The 19822-nt window shown below is 49.4% G+C and overlaps 1 long non-coding RNA gene across 1 annotated transcript in view; it reads left to right on the top strand.

Annotated features, from left to right (window-relative positions):
• Positions 1 to 265: 265 nt before the first annotated feature.
• Positions 266 to 19822, top strand: part of LOC140426096 (uncharacterized) — an 80427-nt gene continuing 60870 nt past the window's right edge. Inside the window, exons 1-2 of the long non-coding RNA XR_011948127.1 lie at positions 266 to 805; positions 16727 to 16803. This is a non-coding gene — a long non-coding RNA (uncharacterized lncRNA). The remainder of the gene's footprint in view (positions 806 to 16726; positions 16804 to 19822) is intronic.

Here is a 19822-nt window from a genome sequence, read left to right as displayed (position 1 = left end):
TTTCAACTGCTTTATGGTGTTGGGAGAACTGAGTGGAAGTTTCCAGCATGTCCATTCTTGTGCTAGTTGTAAAAGGGTTAGAGAAGGGGAGCCGGGCAGGGGGTTCAACTCTATAGAAGACTGGGCGAATATGGGAACTTTTTAAGATGAAGTTCCGAATTTAACTATGAATTTCATGTGCCCAGATAGACCACTTGCACTCCAAACCTGCCTGGCCTGACACCTAACAAATGACCTTTCCAGACAATGGATTGAAGGGCAGGCAGTCAGTCTTTGTGTACCTGTACCCCCAAAACTTCGGAAAGGACTGAAGAACGACAAGGCTAAAGAGGGATCTCCCAAAGAAATTTCATGTGTTTCAAATAAATAAATCTTTATTAGTGTCATAAGTAGGCTTACATTAACACTGCAATGACGTTACTCTCCAAGTTCACACTGGCCCTTCAATCTGTCTCTTCACTCTGTCCTCCTTCAAGATATAGCAACAGCACCACGTTATATCCCTGTCGCTGTGCAAGAACACACTGCATGTCCACACACACCACACACACACACATTGGGGAGTCACACATGTATCTTTCACTCAGCTTTGCCCACCTGATTGATTTCCCTCCCAGCTGGAGGCAGGCTGACATAGCTTCCCCCTTGCCTTGATGGTGAAAAGCACCACCTGCTGGATGATCCGGCGATGCCGCTCATTATGCTTGATACTCGGTCCGTCTGCTTGGTTACCTGACCTCAGCCAATGGCGGGCGTTGTAGTTAGTCCAAGCTCTCTGGATCCAGGAAGGGAAACGATGTCAAGAGTAAGTCATGCTCCCGGTTTTGATCCTGGGCTGGGGGTGGGGGTGGGAGGGCGCGGTGGGGCGGATTTCGGGCGAGAGTGCTGGCTGCACTGTGGTGCCCTCCGCAGTTGAGTAGTCTGCCCACACTCACACATCCGAGACTTGCCCAACCGCACGAAGAGACGCTGGGATAACTGGAGGGGGCTCAGAATGCGGAAACCTTACCGCCCCTGGGAGAGGAGAGAGGGAAAGGTGACCTTGGGGACAGAATAGGTACCACTCAATCTGCTGATGGCGCAGGTAATGTGTTGACAGCTATGGGAGTGACCTGAAGCGCACCGTAATGTCAGTTATGGAATTCTGTGACCTGTTCATCTTATGTACAGGGCACTATTCCAACAATATCACACTTTTTGTCATATTTTCGATGTCACGTTTTTATGATAACTGTGAGGAATGCCACAGGAACACTGCAGGTTTTTAGAATGAAGACTGGGGTAAGATATCTATTGATAAAATTCAAAAACAACAAAAGGTACAGCGTTTATAATTTCAGTCGAAGTTAGTACTGATACATCACCTGATATTGACCAGGGAACGATTTCCCTCCGACCACAGCTCCGTTGTTCTGCCTAATCCTGTTTGCCACTTCATTCGAACTTTGATCTTCTGTTGCCAGATTTAATGTTTATGTTTGGAAGTTTCAATGGAAACTTTGTATATTTGTGTACTTTTGTGGTATAGTTGTTCAAAGTTGTTGCATCCGAGGCTCATGCATTGAGAACTGGGAGAATCTCTGCTCATTAACAAAAACAATGTGAAGAGTGGGCTGTGGGGCCTGGCTCTGCTCATTAACAAAAACAATGGGCTGTGGGCCTGGCTCTTCGCCTCGAGTTTAATTCCAGACCGGAGTGAAGTGGGGCGAGAATTCAATTCCTTTGCTGGTTATACCCGCTCTGGAGTGCCCGGGTCTGTACAAAGCTGCCCCATTGACAATTTAACTCAAAACAGGCCCAAAGCCGATTGCTGTGAAAGAAAATGCCACTCTGGTTGGTGCTGAGGGACATTAAGGGCAGCTTAAGAGAAACTTTAGTTGGCACCTCCTCGTGCTTAACGCAGACTGTTGAGTGTAAGGGATGGAAAATGTTCCTTTACCCCGCATCCCTCACCCCGAGAAGTACGTTTAGAAATGACAGCCTGTCAGAAGAGCCAGTGATGCTTCTTTTATCCCCGTCAGGAATTGAAGGCCTCAGGAGCGTTGCCCATCGAGCTCACCTTAGGGATGTCCTGTGGCAGCGGTGGGTAGAGTTCCCATCCCTGAGTCAAAGGCTGCAGGTTCCCGTTCAAACAGGGGGAGCGTCAATTTGTAAATCCTGCCAACACACACACACACACAAACCGATGGCAGGGGGCAGGAGCGGGAGAGGTTTCTGGCCAGCCACGCGTGATGGGAAGAGGTTTGGAGTCTGCGTGGAGAGCGAAAACACAAGAGGCAGCAGCAGGCTGGGCCACAGGAGGCCGTGTCGAGCATGGCGGCACAGTGGTTTAGAACCGGGTTCAATTCTGGTCTCGGGTGTCTGTGCGGAGTCTGCACGTTCTCTCCGTGTCTGCGTGGGTTTCCTCCGGGTGCTCCGGTCTCCTCCCACAGTCCAAAGATGCGCAGGTTAGGTGCATTGGCTATACGAAATTGCCCTTAGTGTCCAACGGTTGCCTAAATTGCCCAAAGCCTATGTGGGGTTTACAGGGATGGGGGGGGGGGGGGGTCTGGGATAGGCTGCTCTTTCAGAGGGTAGGTGCAAACTGGATGGGCCGAATGGCCTCCTTCTGTAGAGATACGATTCTATAATAATTCCAAGGCGTTTGATCTCCCATTTTGCTGCCCGCTCCCCCATTATTCCTGAATCCCCGGAGAGACCCCCCCCCCCCCCCCCTCCCAAAAAACAGCTGTCTACGCCAGCCTGAAATATACTCACTGGTGGAGAATCTGCAAAAAAATGTATCTCTGTCCCCCCCCCCCCCCGTGGAGAATCTGCAAAAAAATGTATCTCTGTCCCCCCCCGCCGCCCCCCATGCACCAACCACCGCGACACGGGACTGTCTGAGTGAAGTAGCAGCCAACCACCGCCAGACCTCTCCTTCCAAGGGCAGGAAAGCTGGCTTCACCTGGACTCGTGGCCTTGGTCGGTGGAGGGCAGATGAGGAATGTCCCTGAAACAGGAGTGAAGTAAACCCTGCAGCATGCCGTCAGCAGGCGCTAAGGCGCTGGCTCGTTCCGCCCGGCGAACCCGCACCCATGTACGTGATATGTCGAAGTTTATTTGAATAAAACAAATATAGTAAGTGTTGAGGCATTGGAGGAACTTTCATTCAAAAATAATTCGAGCAATTTCAACATGTAAATCTTGATAGCCTTTAGCAATCCACTCAAAATCCGCAATGTTACATCAAGTACTGCTCTCTACCAGGGCAACGTTTAGTTATAAATGGCAACAATTCATCAATGAAATAAAGCAAGCCTTTTGTTTTTAAGTGACAAAATAGCCCAACTTTTCATGGTTAAGAAATCGCCAGCGTGTTTTCGACCAGAGTGCGTTATTTAATAATCTGTCTTATTTCTAAATAAACCAAGCGGCCAGCTGACATTGACGCTGGCTGTTTGCAACGGTTGTGGCCCGTGGTCAGACTGAATGTTCACCTAAACTGCACCAGGAACGTAGAAAGGAAGACGCCATTCTCTCCAAATCTGATGGATGAGAATCTGGCGGGGGTTTTAAGTGGGTTTCTGTCTTTCGGGTAATATCAAAGAGATTGGACGTGTTCTCAGGGGGAGTGGACAATGTGTTCGCTCCCCAGCGGCCTCCCTACCCGCCATTGCTCTAATTTAATTAATCACTGCTTCAGACCATCACTTGTCAAACGCGCCTCGGTGTTCATTAGATGAGGAGGGGTAAGGATAAAGGCGGGCTTTGATTAAGATCTGACTCGAACACGTCTGATGTGCACGCATTTTAATTTAGTTCCCGACCTGCTGCTGGGAACTGAGGAGAACCGCAGTGAACAAGACAATGGTAAACATCTTGTTAAAATACAGTTAACTATGCAATCGGCACTTAACGCTACTTGCCCAGATAAAGCAAGAGCGCCGTTCAATATCTCACAGTACAGTATATGCGGCCTTTTACTTGCTTGATAGAATCTCCATTTATTGTGTAAAGTATTGCAAACTCTGTTAAACCTTTTGGTTGCATTTGCTTTATTCACACGATCTATGTTTCCATTGGAACGCATGGGGCCATTCTACAGACAGAGGAACCCTTTAGAAAGAATGCAATTTTCCACATCTCTATCTGGAAAGAGGGGGGGGGGGGGTTCTTATTTTAAAACCGCGGTGCCCTAGCTTGAGCCCCTCACACACACACCCACAAGAGGACACGACCCTCAGCATCCCCACCCTGTCAAGTGTCCTCAGAATCTTACAGCGTTCAATAAGATCGCCTCTCGTTATTCTAAACTTCTGGACGCACATTGCAACCTCTGAACATTATTAGTGCTTGACTCATAACTCGCCCATTCCCCCCGCCCTCCCCACATTACTTTATTTTCGGGGTGAAAGTTTACCCCCTCTGTGATTAATGGGAGTTTTTTTGTGTGGGTGGGGGTGGGGGGGGGGAATTTGAGGTCTGTCCTCTATTTGAAAATGACCCCACGGGAAAAGCGTGCAGTGGGATGCAGAGAGAAGGTAACATTCAGAGACACGCACAACAATCCTGGCACACTGGGGCACGCCTATGTGTGTCAGGCACGGGTGATGCCCACCCTTAAATTTGCTGCAACCACTTAACAATGCATTCAGGAGTAGCTCTAACCATTGCACTCAGGGATGGCGCCTGATCAAGACCATTAATTAACTACACTTTTGGAGTTAGAGTTAGAACTTTTGAGATAATTCCCTAATGAAAGAAACACTAAATCACCTCCAGGTTCACAGACAGCACAGAGGGCCATGGTAATGAACTCGCCCCGGCGCAGTCACACTGAAAAATGCCTCACGAGCTTGGAAGCGACCCAAAAAGATATAATTTATATAAAACAGATGCTCCGGAGTGCTTTAATAGGCTATAACACAATCTGGGAGTGGGGGATTGATATATTTTTGTGGCTTATGGCATGATCTGAACCCCCTCCATCCTGTTATGTTACACACTCTGCAACACCCTGAAAGGCATCTGTTTTTGTGTTCACAGTGTGTAATCAGCACTCGCTCCATTCTGTGGATTTGGCAGACATTCCGTTCAAAGGAAGTCACCAAAACCGGCACTGTCCCTCACTTCACCGGTGCCTACTTTTAAACAAGAGATAAAACAAGCAGCTGCGGCTATTGCTTGTTTTAAAAATGTCCCTGTGTAGCTCAGGTGGACTATCGATCCCTCGTTTTTTGTTTCAACGCTCGACTGAACCCGAATTGCACCTTCAAAGCTGCAGCTATCAGTGAAAGCATTGCCCCGCTCCGTTCACACACAAGAGTTCTCACCCCTGTTGTGTTATGTACTCTGGGATAACACAGGCTGCAACTGGATGCAGCTTTAACCAAAAGATACTCCAGACCTTGAATCTAATTCACTGAACCAGTAGCACAGTTAGCACAGTTCTCTATGAGTTGGACTCTCTGCTAACCAAAGTGTGGTTACTCTGACTGAACCAGACTAGTTCTTAGCCATGTGCTGGAGGTGTGATACTGTACATACACCCTGACTCACTCTGTAGATGTTCATCAGTGGAAAGAGGCGGAGTGTGAGTGCCTCGTGCCTTTTATAGTGAGATACCACCCCTGTGTGTCCTGCCTGCTCATTGGTCATGTCCTGTTCTCTGTGTTCATTAGCTGCCTGTCTGTGCCTGTCTGTATATCATCATCTGCGTGTCTGCATATCATGACATCGCCCTTTAAAAAAATGTTTTGTTGGCACATGGGAACATACTTACATATGGTGGCATATATTAACATATTTACAAACGGTGGCATATGTGAACGTATTTACATGTGAAGACAGCTGTCTAATGTGAGAAAACAGAACATAGCAAACAAAACAAATGTTCATAAGTCCAGTCTCAGGGGCTTGCGTCTGATCCTTGTCGACCGCTGGAGAGGTGGTCGTGGGGGCGCTGGCGCCTTGATAGGCAGGATGGAAGCCTGACTGGTGGCCTCGTAGTTCGAGGTATCAGCAGGTGGCAAAACAACGGATAGAAATGGAGAAGAAAGCGGTTGCGGCAGGCAACTTTGCGCAGTGCCCGTCTGTTTCGGCGCACAACTGAACCATCAGCCATATGTACAACATACGAGCGGGGCGCAGCCTGTTGAACAACGAGCAGACCAGCCACCATCCGGTATCTTGATCCTGACAGTGTCTGCTGGAGATAACATGGGCAAATTTGTGGCATGAGCATCATAGCCCTGCTTTTCTTGGTTTCGGAGCTGCTGCACCTTCTGCAGCACTGGGAGATGATCCAGGTTGGGCAAGGGTATGACTGGAAGTGTCGTCCGCAGGTCCCTGTTCATCAGGAATTGAACCGGCGACATGCCAGTGGACAGTGGGGTCGCCCTGTACACAAGCAGCGCGAGGTAGATGTCAGAAGCAGAATCCGCGGCCTTGCAGATGAGCTGCTTCACAATGTGCACCCCTTTTTCAACCTTCCCATTGGACTGCGGATAGTGTGGGCTGGAAGTGACATGTTTGAAATGGTATGACTTGGCAAACACAGACCAGTCGTGGCTGTTGAAGCACGGGCCATTGTCACTCATTTCTAAAAATTTTTTTTAGAGTACCCAATTAATTTTTTCCAATTGAGGGGCAATTTAGCGTGGCCAATCCACCTCGCCTGCACATCTTTGGGTTGTGGGGGCGAAACCCACGCAAACACGGGGAGAATGTGCAAACTCCACACGGACAGTGACCCAGAGCCGGGATTCAAACCTGGGACCTCAGCGCCGTCAGGCAACAGGGCTAACCCATTGTGCCACCGTGCTGCCCTGCCATTGTCACTCATGACAGTGAGTGGGATACCATGCCTGGAGAACGTCTCCTTACAGGCCTTGATGACGGTCCGAGATGTGAAGTCTGAGAGCTTCATGACTTCAGGGTAATTGGAGAAATAGTCAATAATCAACACGTAGTCACGACCATTCGCACGAAAGAGGTCGATGCCAACCTTGGACCACGGGGAGGTCTCGATTTCATGCTGCTGGAGCGTCTCCTTGCTCTGCACTGGCTGGAAGCATTGACAGGTCGCACAGTTGAGGACAATGTTCGAGATGTCCCGGCTAATACCGGGCCAGTAGGCAGCCTGCCTGGCTCTGCGTCTGCACTTCTCAACGCCCAGGTGTCCCTCATGGATTTGGTGGAGCACCAAGCTCTGGAGACTGAGTGGAATGACAATCCGGTCCAGCTCGAGGAGGATACCATTAATCACCGTCAGGCCGTCCTTTACATCGTAAAATTGAGGGCACTGCCCTTTCTGCCAGCCAATGGCGAGGTGGTGCATGACACGCTGCAAGAGGGGGTTCTTTGGCAGTGTCCTCGCAGATACAAACCACCTTCTCATCAGACGGCGGGAGGGTGCTAGCACACAGCTGCACCTGTAATTCAATCTGCCGGATGATTTCCAGCGGTTCACTAGGCAATGTGATGGAGCGGGACAATGCATCAGCGATGATGAGCTCCTTGCCAGGCGTGTACACTAAGTCAAAGTCGAACCTTCTGAGTTGAGGAGGATGCGCTGCAACCGAGGCGTCATGGCGTTCAGGTCCTTGTGGATAATGTGGGCCAGAGGCGTATGATCCATCTCGACAGTGAATGTCGGCAGGCCGTAGACATAGTTGCGAAACTTGAGAATGCCAGTGAGAAGACCCAGGCATTCCTACTCTATTTGCGCATACCTTGTTTCGGTGGGCGTCATGGCCCTCGATGCGTAGGCTACTGGTGCCCAGGATGAAGTGTCATCGTGTTGAAGCAGCACCGCACCGATGCCATCCTGGCTCGCATCTGTCGAGATCTTTGTCTCCCTGTCTGGATCGAAAAATGCCAAGACGGGTGCAGTGATGAGCTTGGCTTTCAGCTCCAACCACTCTGCCTGATGTGCCTCAAAGGCAGTGGACTTTTTCACCTGGTTTCGTAGGGCCGTGGTGTGTGAGGCTAGATTTGGGATGAACTTGCCCAGAAAATCGACCATGCCCGGGAAGCGTAACACCACCTCTTGTCTTCAGGGACCTTCATGGCTTCGATGGCCTTGACATTGTCTGTGTCCAGGCGCACGCCCTGTTGAGAGTTCTGGTCACCTAGGAACTTGAGTGTCGACATGCCAAAGCAACATGTGGACCTGTTCAGCTTAAAGCCATTGGCATGGACACAGCGGAATACCTGCTGGAGACGGGAAACATGCTCTTCAGGGATCGTGGACCATATGATAATGTCGTCTACGTACACATGAACCCCTTCAATGCCCTCCATCATCTACTCCATGATGCGATGGAAGATGTCCGATGCCGAGACAATGCCAAATGGCATGCAATTATAACAGTATCTGCCAAACGGCGTGTTGAAGGTGCAGAGCCTTCTGCTGGACTCATCCAGCTGGATTTGCCAAAATCCATGTGACACATCTAACTTGGTGAAAAAACGTGCATGTGCCATCTCACTGGTGAGTTCCTCCCACTTGGGGATGGGGTAGTGTTCACGCATTAAATTCTTATTTAGATCCTTGGGATCAATGCAGATGCGCGGGTCTCCCGAAGGCTTTCTAACACATACCATCGAGCTGACCTAGTCAGTCAGTTCGGTTACCTTGGAAATTATGCCCTGTTGCTGAAGATCCTTGAGCTGTGCCTTCAGGTGCTCCCTCAGCAGAGCCGGGACCCGGTGTGGTGCGTGGACCACTGGCTTGGCATCAGGTCCTAGCAGAATCTTATATCGATATGGCAGCATGCCCATCCCGTCGAACACATCCGGATACTGAGCGAGGATGTCGTCAATACCACATTGGGGGATGTCGTTGTGTAAACCCGCTGCATGAGGTTCAGCTGCTTGCAGGCATGCGCGCCAAGTAGGGATGCCCTGTCTGGCTTGACAATTTCAAAACGTAACCGTGCATGGGTGCTCCAGTTGGAGACGAGTAGATGGCAGGATCCCAGTGCCGTGGCATTTCCGTTGTAGTCCAGGTGCCTTCAGGCTGCTGGAAGGACCTTGAGGGGCTCCTGGATGCGTTTGAAATCTGCCTGAGAGAGGAGGTTGGCAGAAGCACCTGTGTCCAGCTTAAACTGGATGGAGCAGTGGTTGATCTGCATCACCTCACGCCATTCGTCCGCAGAATCCACAGCGAGGCTGGATTGAATTTGTGATGAGTTGAATGTGGCATATTCACATTTGGTAATGATGCCCACACTGTAGGCGGAGTCCAGGCATTCTTCCTCTGGATCCGTTGTGCTGCCAGGATCAGAATCCTGTAATCGCTGGTGTACACTCTGAACGGGCCGTCGTCGGAATTGGGAGTGCTGGCCCCTGACTGGTGGTGCAGACCTGCACAAGGCTGCATAGTGTCCAGGCTTCCAGCAGTTTAAACATCGCCTGCCTCTTGCAAGGCAGTGTTTCTTTAAGTGGGCATTGCTGCAGTTCGAGCACGTCATGACGTCGGAATCCTGACGCCTCGTTCGTCGTCGCACATGCGCAGTGTGGGTGTCGGTCGCTTCGTTATCCCGTTTGCATCGCGCATGTGTGGGGCCCCGGGAAAAGCGCGCAAAATGGCCGCTTTCATCAATGCTGAGGCGCTGCATCGGGGAGGTGGCCTGCACACTATCTGCCTCATGGGAGGCAAGTTTCTCATTTTCAGCCGATTTGTACTGGGCATAGCGATTTTTGGCGTGCTCATGCACTGTGCATGTTTCAATCGCGACTGGCAGGGTCATATGCTTGATTTTCAGTAGCTGCTCTCTCAGAGGATCAGAGCGAACTCCAAAAACGATTTGTCTCTGATCATGGAGTCAGCAATATCACCAAAGTTGCAGGACAGCGCTAGCAGGCGGAGATTAGTTAAGAAGGAGTTGAAAGATTCATCTTTACCTTGTAGACGCTGTTTGAATATGTAGCGCTCGAAGATTTCATTGGTGTCCACTTCACAGTGACTGTCAAACTTGTCCAGGATGTTCTGAAACATTGTCTTGTCCTGGCCTTCGGTGAAGTGAAAAGAGTTGAAGAGTTCGATGGCTTGATCACCCGCTGTTGAGAGAAGCACGATCTTCCTTGCATCTGACGCACCCACGAGGTCTGAAGCTTCGATGTACAGCAGAAACTTTTGCTTGAATGTCCGCCAGTTGGCACTGAGATTGCCGGAGGTCCTGAGCTGGTGAGGAGCCTGAATCTTCCCCATGGTGCCGGGATACATTCGCTGGTCATCACGGAACGGACTGAGGTAAACCACCTAGATTCAGCAGTCTCCTGGTAGCATGTCGTGTTATGTACTCTGGGACAACCCAGGCTGCAACTGGATGCAGCTTTAACCAAAAGATACTCCAGACTTTGAAGTTAGTTCAATCTGATTTATTGAACCAGTAGCAGTTAGCATAGTTCTCTATGAGTTCGACTCTCTGCTAACCAAAGTGTGGTTACTCTGACTGAACCAGACTAGCTCTTAGCCACGTGCTGGAGGTGTGATACTGTACATACACCCTGACTGACTCTGCAGATGTTCATCAGTGGAAAGAGCCGGAGTGTGAGTGCCTCGTGCCTTTTATAGTGAGATACCACCCCTGAGTGTCCTGCCTGCTCATTGGTCATGTCCTGTTCCCTGTGTTCATGAGCTGCCTGTCTGTGCCTGTCTGTATACCATTATCTGCATGTCTGCATGTCATCACAACCCCTGCCTGCTGGCTGCTCACAGCACTGCAGCACCTCCTATTGGCTGCTCACAACAATGCAGTGCCTCCTGCTGGCTGCTCACAGCACCACAGCACCTCCCGCTGGCTGCTCACAGCACCACAGCACCTCATGCTGGCTCCTCACAACACTGCAGTGCCTCCCGCTGGCTGCTCACAGCGCTGCAGCGCCTCCCGCTGGCTCCTCACAGATAAGGATAAGAGAGAGAGAGGGAGAGCGGAAAACATTGACCCAATGGTTCCGGGGCGAAGGGTGTTAAGTTACATGGACAGGTTGGAGAGCTGGGGGAGTTCCTCTTGGAGAAGAGATTGGGGGAGATTTGATAGAGGTGTTCAACATCACAGAGTGGATTGGGAGAAGCTGTTCCCATTGGCCAGAGGGTCGAGAACCAGAGGCCAGGGGTTTAAGGTGAAAAACGAAAGGTGACACCAGGAAAGATTCTCAGGCAGCCAGGGATGAGGGTGTGGAGTACACCAGCCGAGGGCCCGGGGCCGGCAGCTTTGACTGCAGCATCCAAAATGAAAGGGGGCCAGGGCTGGAGGACAGCAAACATCACAGAGCCACGCCCAGAAAGGCAGGGAAGAGTTGCGCTTACAGAGAGCTCGCAGGAGCACGAAGGGCCGAACGGCCTCCTCTTCTCTTCACTGTGACTCAAAGTGAGGTCAAAGTCTGGGGCACCGTGGATGGAGGGAGTCAGTAAAGTGCTATTCATATGAAACTACCTCAAGAGGACCCAAAGAACTCATCTTGATGTGTGATAACTACTGTAATCACTCATAGACTCAGAGATGTTGACAGCACAGGAGATCATTCGGCCAGTCATGGACATGCCGGTTAACAAAGATCTGACTACAACAATCCCATTTCCAGCGCTTGGCCCATAGCCCTGGAAGTTACAGCAGCGCAAGTGAATATCTAAACACTTCTGAAATGTTGAGAGTTTCTGACCCAACCATCCTTTCAGGCAGTGAGTTCCAGACTCCCACCACCCTCTGGGTGAACAGGTTCCTCCTCAACTCCCCTCTTAGCCTTCTAACTCTTAACTTAAATCTCTTTCCCCCTGGTTATTGATCCCCTCTGCTAATGTCCTATCCACCCTATTTATTCTCCTCATATTCTTATACACCTCTAACAGGTCCCCTCTCAACCTTCGCTGCTCCAAGGATAACAGCCCCAGCCTATCCAATCTTTCCTCGGTATCTCAGACCCTCCAGCCCAGGCAGCATCCGGGTAAATCCCCTCTGCGCCCTCTCCAGTGCAATCACATCCTTCCTATGATGTGGGACCAGAACTGTACACAGTACATCAGTTGTGTTAAATGTACAATCGGTTCAAAAACAGAAAACGCTGGACAATCTCAGCAGGTCTGGCAGTATCTGGGGCTGGTTTAGCACACAGCTAAATTGCTGGCTTTGAAAGCAGACCAAGACAAGCCAGCAGCGTGGTTCAATTCCTGTACCAGCCCCCCCGGACAGGCGCCGGAATGTGGCGACGAGGGGCTTTTCACAGTAACTTCATTGAAGCCTACTTGTGACAATAAGCGATTTTCATTTTCATTTCATTTAATCAGTGGAGAGAGAAGAGAGCTAACGTTTCCAGTCTGGATGGGTCTGGATCACTCTGAGAGTCACACTGACTCGAAATGTATTGTTGCTGGATTAGCAATCCAGACACCCAGGGTACTGCTCTGGAGACCCGGGTTTGAATCCCACCATGGCAGACGCTGATATTTGAATTCGATAAAAAAACCAAATCTGGAATTAAAAGCCTTATGATGACCATGAATCGATTGTCATAAAACCCATCTGGTTCACTAATGTCCTTTCGGGAAGGAAATCTGCCATCCTTACCCGGCCTGGCCCACACGTGACTCCAGACCCACAACAATATGATTGACTCTTAAATATTTTCAGGCAGGGTTAAAGTGGGGCAGTGGTTAGCACTGCTGCCTGTGGCGCTGAGGACCGAGGTTAGATCCCAGCCCCGGGTCACTACCGTGTGGAGTTTGCACTTTCTCCCCGTGTCTGCGAGGGCCTCACCCCCACAACCCAAAGATGAGCAGTGTGGGTGGATTGGCCACGCTAAATTGCTCCTTAATTGGGAAAAAAAATAATTGGGTACTCTAAATTTATTTTAAAAATGGGGAATAAATGCTGACCCAGCCAGCAACGCCCACATCCCATGAACGAAAAATAAAAAAAAGAAAGATAGTAGCTGTTAACTTTGCGGAGTTGGTTCTATCTCACAATGCTGGGGGTGCTGTGCCACACTGGGGGTGAGGGGTATGGAGGGGGTGTTTGGGGATTTGGGGGATCTGCCAATGTTTTGCTTGGCCTCTGGAGTGATGTCCAGGATCCAGGTGGCTTCCAGTGACCCTTTACAAATCTGACCACATGGCAGGACCAGGTTTGCCTCTCACCCACAACAAGGGGCTTGAGGGTAGAGATGGGTAATCCCCGGGCATGCTTGATCACCCTCCTGAAAAAATCCAAACCCTCACACCTTTCTCGGAGGGAGGAGCAACCTTTGAGAGACAGCCAATGTTTCCTGGTCTGAAATTGTTGTTTGAATTAATGCCAGGAAATATGTTGGGGGTGAAATAAGAAGGGAGAAAACGGGACAGGGAAGAGACAGAATATGCAAAAAGTTGGAAAAACCTGTGAGGACTCTGTGGTCATGCACCCCGCCCATCCACAACCCCTATCCCCCTAAATCCAACCCGTCTCACTACCTGAATCGTTCTCAAGATTTTCAAACTCTACTTTTTTGAAAAACAAATGCAATTAAAAGCCTCATATCGACATCGGCACAGTTGTGCTAAAGGCTTGTCCAGTGAGCTGGAATTCTGAATATTAAAGAAATAGTGGACCCACAGCAGCTTGAACACAGAAAAGGCTAAAGGGTTTAGACGGCTCCTGGGTTCATGCAGAAATCAGATAAAGTCAGGACACTCTTGGAATACACACTCACATATTAGAGGAAGTAATTTTATTCAGAATAAACCATTAATATCGTCCTGGTCATGGCGCGGAGGTCATTTTTTTTTTCTAAAGCCCCGTGTACAATTTAAACCCAAATCAATATAGCGAGGATGTCGCGGAATAATTCCATTTTCCTGTAAAACTTCCAGTAGTAAAATCTCAGAGGAACGGGTTTATTTCTCTCTCTCTCTGAGTGCCAGTATCATTTAACAGATCTCCTTCCCACCAGATTCCACACTGGTGCCCACCTCGGGCAGGTATCTTCTTATTCACACCCTTCCTAATGGATTTCCGGCCAGGCAGCGGTTCTATTTTGATGCTGAGATCGACTGAAACCGGCTCTTCATTAATAGTATTGCGGTTAAACACCCCCCAAAGTGATTCAGTCCCAGCCATCAACCGGGAGCACAATTCAGGAATCGAAATTAGCACAGACCCAAGAACCGAAAAATTAGGCGCGATCGTTCGGCCCCTCCAACCTGTTCCGCTTTCAGTTCCATCAAGGCTGACTTTGGGTTTCAACTCCAGTTTACTCATCGCTTCCCATTTCCCTTAATTCCCAGAGCGACCAACGTTCTGTCTATCCCACATCCTAACATGGATCCACTGATGGACCAGCCACACCTTTTGTGGGAGGGAATTCCAAAGATTCACAACTATCTGAGTGAAGACATTCTTCCTCTACTCAGTCCTAAATGGTCCCCCATTATCCTCAGACGTTGCCCCCCTCCCCCGATCCTCATATTGCCCCCCCCTCCGCTGCCCCCTTATCCCCAGACGTAGCCCCCCCTTATCCTCAGACGTTGCCCCCCTCCCCCGATCCTCATATTGCCCCCCCCCGCTGCCCCCTTGTCCCCAGACGTAGCCCCCCCTTATCCTCAGACGTTGCCCCCCTCCCCCTGATATTGCCCCCCGCTGCCCCCTTATCCCCAGACATAACCCCCCTTGTCCCCAGACTGTGCTCCCTTATCTTAGACACTACCCCCTTATCCTGAGATATTGCCCACCCCGCCCCCTTATCCTCAGATATTGCCCACCCTGCCCCTTACCCCCAGACATTGCCACCCCAACCCCTTACCCTCAGACATTCCCCCCTTATTTTAGACTTTAGCCCCCTTACCCTCAGACATTGACCCCCCCCTATCTTAGACATTACCCCCTTACCCTCAGACATTGCCCTCACCAGCCCCCTTACCCTCAGACATTGCCCCACCAGCCCCCTTACCCTCAGACATTGCCCCACCAGCCCCCTTATCCTCAGACATTGCCCCCCCCTTATCTTAGACATTACCCCCTTACCCTCAGACATTGCCCTCACCAGCCCCCTTACCCTCAGACATTGCCCCACCAGCCCTTTTACCCTCAGCCATTGCCCCACCAGCCCCCTTACCCTCAGACATTGCCCCACCAGCCCTCTTACCCTCAGACATTGCCCTCACCAGCCCCCTTACCCTCGGACTTTGCTCCTTTTTAGATTCCCCAACAAACTCTCAGTGTGGACCCTGGCAAGCTCCACCGGATCTGTTATTTATGTGCGATTTATATACCGCGCGGAAATAGTCCATTGGAACAACACGTTTACGCTTACCACCTTCTTTCCCCCAAACTACTTCACCCAACCCATCATCGCATCCTCCAGCACCCCCCCCCCCCCGCCCCATGTACTCGTCGAGCTTCAGTTTGGAGGGCAGGTGCAGACAGGCCGGACCAAATGGCCTCAGTCTGCGCCCGAAAAATGCCAAGAGAAAATGCTGGAAAATCTCAGCAGGTCTGGCAGCATCTGTAGGGAGAGAAAAGAGCTCACGTTTCGAGTCCAGATGACCCTTTATCAAAGCTAACTGACAAGAGAAAGTGGGAAATATTTATACTGTGGAGTGGGAATGAAATATCTCAACTTGTGATGTGGCCACGCTATTATTGGAGAGCCCTGTCAGTGACTGCCCAGGGCACCTTGCGCTGTCACATCCACACCTAGCCACCCTCTCATGTGGCCCATGTGGCGATCTCTCAGCGTCTCCTGACACATGCTCACGTCTCGAACGATATCATTACAACAGGTTACTTTGCTCTTGTTTATGGGATCTTGCTATGCGCGAACGGGCTGCATTTCCCGCACGATACCAGTGCCCACCCCCGAATCAGAACCTCATCGGCTGCAACATGCTTTGAGGCGCCCGAGACCCTGCAAGGTGCTAAATAAACGCAGGTCTTAGCTTTCCTCTTTAAGGCAATACCACACCCTTCGTATCATGTTCCCTGGCAAATCTACCTGGTTCATGGCAGCAACACCGGGGATTCTAAGAAACCAGGATTGTTTCGAGAAAACTGCTTGTAATGTAACTATAACCAGCCGTGTGCCGAGGAAGCAATAACCTCGAGTCCCCCTCCCCCCCTCCCCCGCCCCAGTACCCGACATGCTGCCATTATATGGGCTGCTTGCTGCCAATCCTTTCCACTCCATATTGCTTTGTGTGGCTACTAATGCGGCCACTCGATTCTCAACGAAACGTGACTGTTCCTCGGTGTAACATTGGAGAATACATGAACACATCTCTGCCGAATCAACGCCCAATTATCGTGTTTCGATTTTGAAAATGGTGGTAGAATTTTATTAGAAATGTTCACAATTCCAACATGTCAAATGGCATTGCAGCAACACGTGAGATGCTTCACATTAATGTGCCTGATCATTAATGGTAAAATCAGCACTCCGGCTAATTTCTAGAGGCAAACTTGCGTATCCGATCAGATTTTATAAGCATTTTCAACACTTCAAAACTTAGTTGTCCATTATATTGTTTTCAGAAAAGTCGATCCCAAACAGACTCGAATCACAAATCCCTCTCATTTAACGGAATCTCCTCAAATCGGATCAGAGTTTAAGTAGGACAATTATGTCAGAATATCTACACCCTCCTGCCCACCTCACCCCCCATCCCGTCGCTGCTTTCTGGGAATATCGTGCGTTAAGCGTTAACAAAAGAAAATAACCCTTTTTATGAGTGTGAAAACTACAGTGAAATATATGTTTGTACTTTTAGGTGCTTGCTTCCAGGCTATTGGGAATGAAGTTAAGAATGAATGAACGCCTCAGATTGAAGTTAGCCCCCTCTCTCAGGTGAGGAACATGCAGCCGCCGCCCCCCCCCCCCCCCCCCCCTCCTTCACAGCAGCTAGGCTGGACAAAGTTTACAGGAATCTCTGCCTTTGGGAATGGAGAAGTGGTTTGGACACACTGGCTTTGCAGTTTATTACGAGAAGGTTGCTGGCTGTAAATAATCCGGTTATTGCTGGTAAAAAAAAAGACCCAACATCCGCCGAACAGATAGTCTTTCAGTCAAAGAAGAAATCACATGGGGGTGGGTGGGGTGTTTACTGTAAATCAACCCCGCACTCTGTGATCCTATCGTCGTGTGTCCCCAGCTAGTTATTGACTGTAATCCGTGACAATAACAAATAGAAACCGAATGGCCAAGTAAGAAACAAGAAAAAAACCATGTGAAAAGCCGTGGATTTATGACGGGAGTCACAGTAATCGCTCACACAGCCTTAGCCATTCACCCCCCTCAGGTCGCTTCATGGATCATTGAGTTGCTGAGACTGAGTGACAACGGAGGGTGCTTCCGAGATGGAAGAGGATTTACACGTTTTACAGGTGGTAGCAAAAGCATCTAAATCAAAAGGGAATGGATGGATCATTACACAGGAGACTTCCCATTGTAATCTTGACCCTGTGTGTGTGTGTGTGTGTGTGCACTCCCCACCCCCAGCACCCTGCCAATCAACACTTTCAATGACAGGGAACTCAGTCTGAACACTGGACAGGGTTAATGAGAGTGCTAATGAGTGACAACGACGCCTTATTGATCCAAACTTCAATTAACATCAAGTGATTGCCTCCCCAACTGTACTTGCTGACACCCAAAAGTAAAGCTCAGCGAATGAGCGTTCACACATTGAGGGCGGGAGGGCAAGAGGGAATAGAATAAGCGCCATTCTTTCTCTCAAAAGTTGTAAATCGGCCAGTTGCTTTATAACAGCTCGTGAGCTAGTTCTAAATGCGGAAATTAAAATCTCAGGCGCTCAACCCTATTTTATTTGAAACCTTGATTGCTCCCCCCCTCCCCCACTCCCTCACCCACCACCTCACTATTAATGAACTATTGTCTCTCTCTCGTCGCCTGCTGGCGCGCAAGTTGCTCCATTTTTCTAATTTCTCCTCAAATTCCACCCAGACCCCCAGTTTCCAAGCCATTCATCCAGATGAATGATGTGAATAATACCGTTCTCACGATGGAATAATTAATTTGTTCCAACTATTAAAACAAGAGAGAATTATGAAGCGACTTGAATGGGGAGCCTCGGAGGAGCCTCCATTGTCTGTCCTTTAATGAGCTTTTGGTAAATGTTGAGGACACATTACCGCTTTCTCTGTAATGTGATCGAGGTGAAGTGTATGAAGAAGAGTCGAAACCCCCCAGTGAAAACAGTTTGGAAAAGGCCCCCGCCCATTTTTGTGGGAGGGGTGTGTGGGGTGGGGGCGAGGGGGTCTTCAGCTAAGACTTGATTAAGATCCACTCTTACTGAAAACACAATGCCCTGATATGGGGCAGGTAGTCTAATGAGCTACCCAGTGATAAATGTCATAATTATACTACCCACTGTTAACAGAAAATTCATCACTCAAAGCAAATTATTTCAGATTCATTAGAATAAGGAATCTAGCGGGCACGTATACTTTATTAGTTTACACCAATAGGTTTAATTAGCTACATATTTCACAGCCACACCATTATTCCAGCCTGCTCTTCAAGGAAGGACTGCTTTACGCCTTTTATTTACAGTAACAAGGTATCAGAGCCCGAGTTAACCCGCTCATTCAATTTGAGACACGAGACAGGCTGCCTTTATTCACCCGAGTCCCGTCTCTGATCTGGGCCAATGTTAGGTTCGCTTTCATTGGGCTGGGCAGCGCCCCTGCCCGAGCCAGGCTTGGTATCAATGGCCCCAAAACAACACAGGTACAAAAAGAAAACAGGCAGAGGGAGGATACGGCAACAAAGCGCATCAATTTTTTGTCTCGTTTCCACAATAGCTTCGGGTCCTGAAGGAAATCACTAATCCCGTGCTCTAAATATGAAACAGATCAGATATCGCTGTCCATTTCACAGCATACTTGACGCCCCTTAATAATTAGCACTGTACTGCTGAACGCAAATTTGCAACTCGGCCTGGTTTCATTTTCAAATCATTCACTTACTTGCGTTTATCAATAACCTTCCTCCTAAGTAGCTCAGAACCCGTCACGCGTCTTTACTTCAGTCGCAAATGGCAAACCTGTCACAATCTCAACAACTTGCTGGGTCGAGTTACCGAAGAGCTGGCGCCTCCTGTTGGGGTGAACTCGAACTCCACCTGCACATCAGCGGCCATGCCAAGGTTGCGAGGAGGCTTAAATTTAAAAAAATACATCAGGTTAAAAATAAAGTCTCATTCCACGGTGAGGCGGGTGCCTATAGCAGAGGTTCCAGACTCAAGTGCCTGTGTTTATAGAACCTGCCTTCCGTACAACCCCACCAGGATTGTGTTCCAAGCATGTTTTCTCACGTACGTATTACAGAGCACCACTGCTAGTTGTTGCTTTTTTCCCCCAACTGCCAACGCTACCAACACATCTAGACGCCCGCCTTGGCTCAGAGGTAGCACTCTCGCATCCGATTTAGAAAATTGTAGGTTCCAGACTAAGGTAACGCACCAATGGCACCAGGAGCGAGTGCTTCACTCACTAAACCGAAGCCCCCAGCTCTCGCCTCAGAGAGAAATAAAACATTCCATACACTTCGAAGAAGAGCAGGGCAGAAGAGCTGGTAAATATACCCCCTCAACTAACATCACACACAACAGATTATCTGGTTGTGGGATCTTGCCGTGTTCAATCTGGCTGCTGCGCCCCTCACAGCAGTGACGACACTTGAAAAGCGTCTTGAGGTGGTAAAAGGTGACATATAAATTCAAGTTTCTCCTTTTTCTATCTAAATGAACGCAGTGATGGAACTCTTGATACCTTCAAACTGGGTTCCATGCTGCATTTCAATGTCCATAACCATCTGGCCTGAGAGTACATCCGTCAGTGTGTAT

The sequence above is a fragment of the Scyliorhinus torazame genome, chromosome 7, assembly GCF_047496885.1.
Source record: "Scyliorhinus torazame isolate Kashiwa2021f chromosome 7, sScyTor2.1, whole genome shotgun sequence".
In the NCBI taxonomy this organism is placed as follows: domain Eukaryota; kingdom Metazoa; phylum Chordata; class Chondrichthyes; order Carcharhiniformes; family Scyliorhinidae; genus Scyliorhinus; species Scyliorhinus torazame.
The sequence above is the reverse complement of the archived record's forward strand: the minus strand, read 5'-3'. Positions and strand labels throughout refer to the sequence as shown.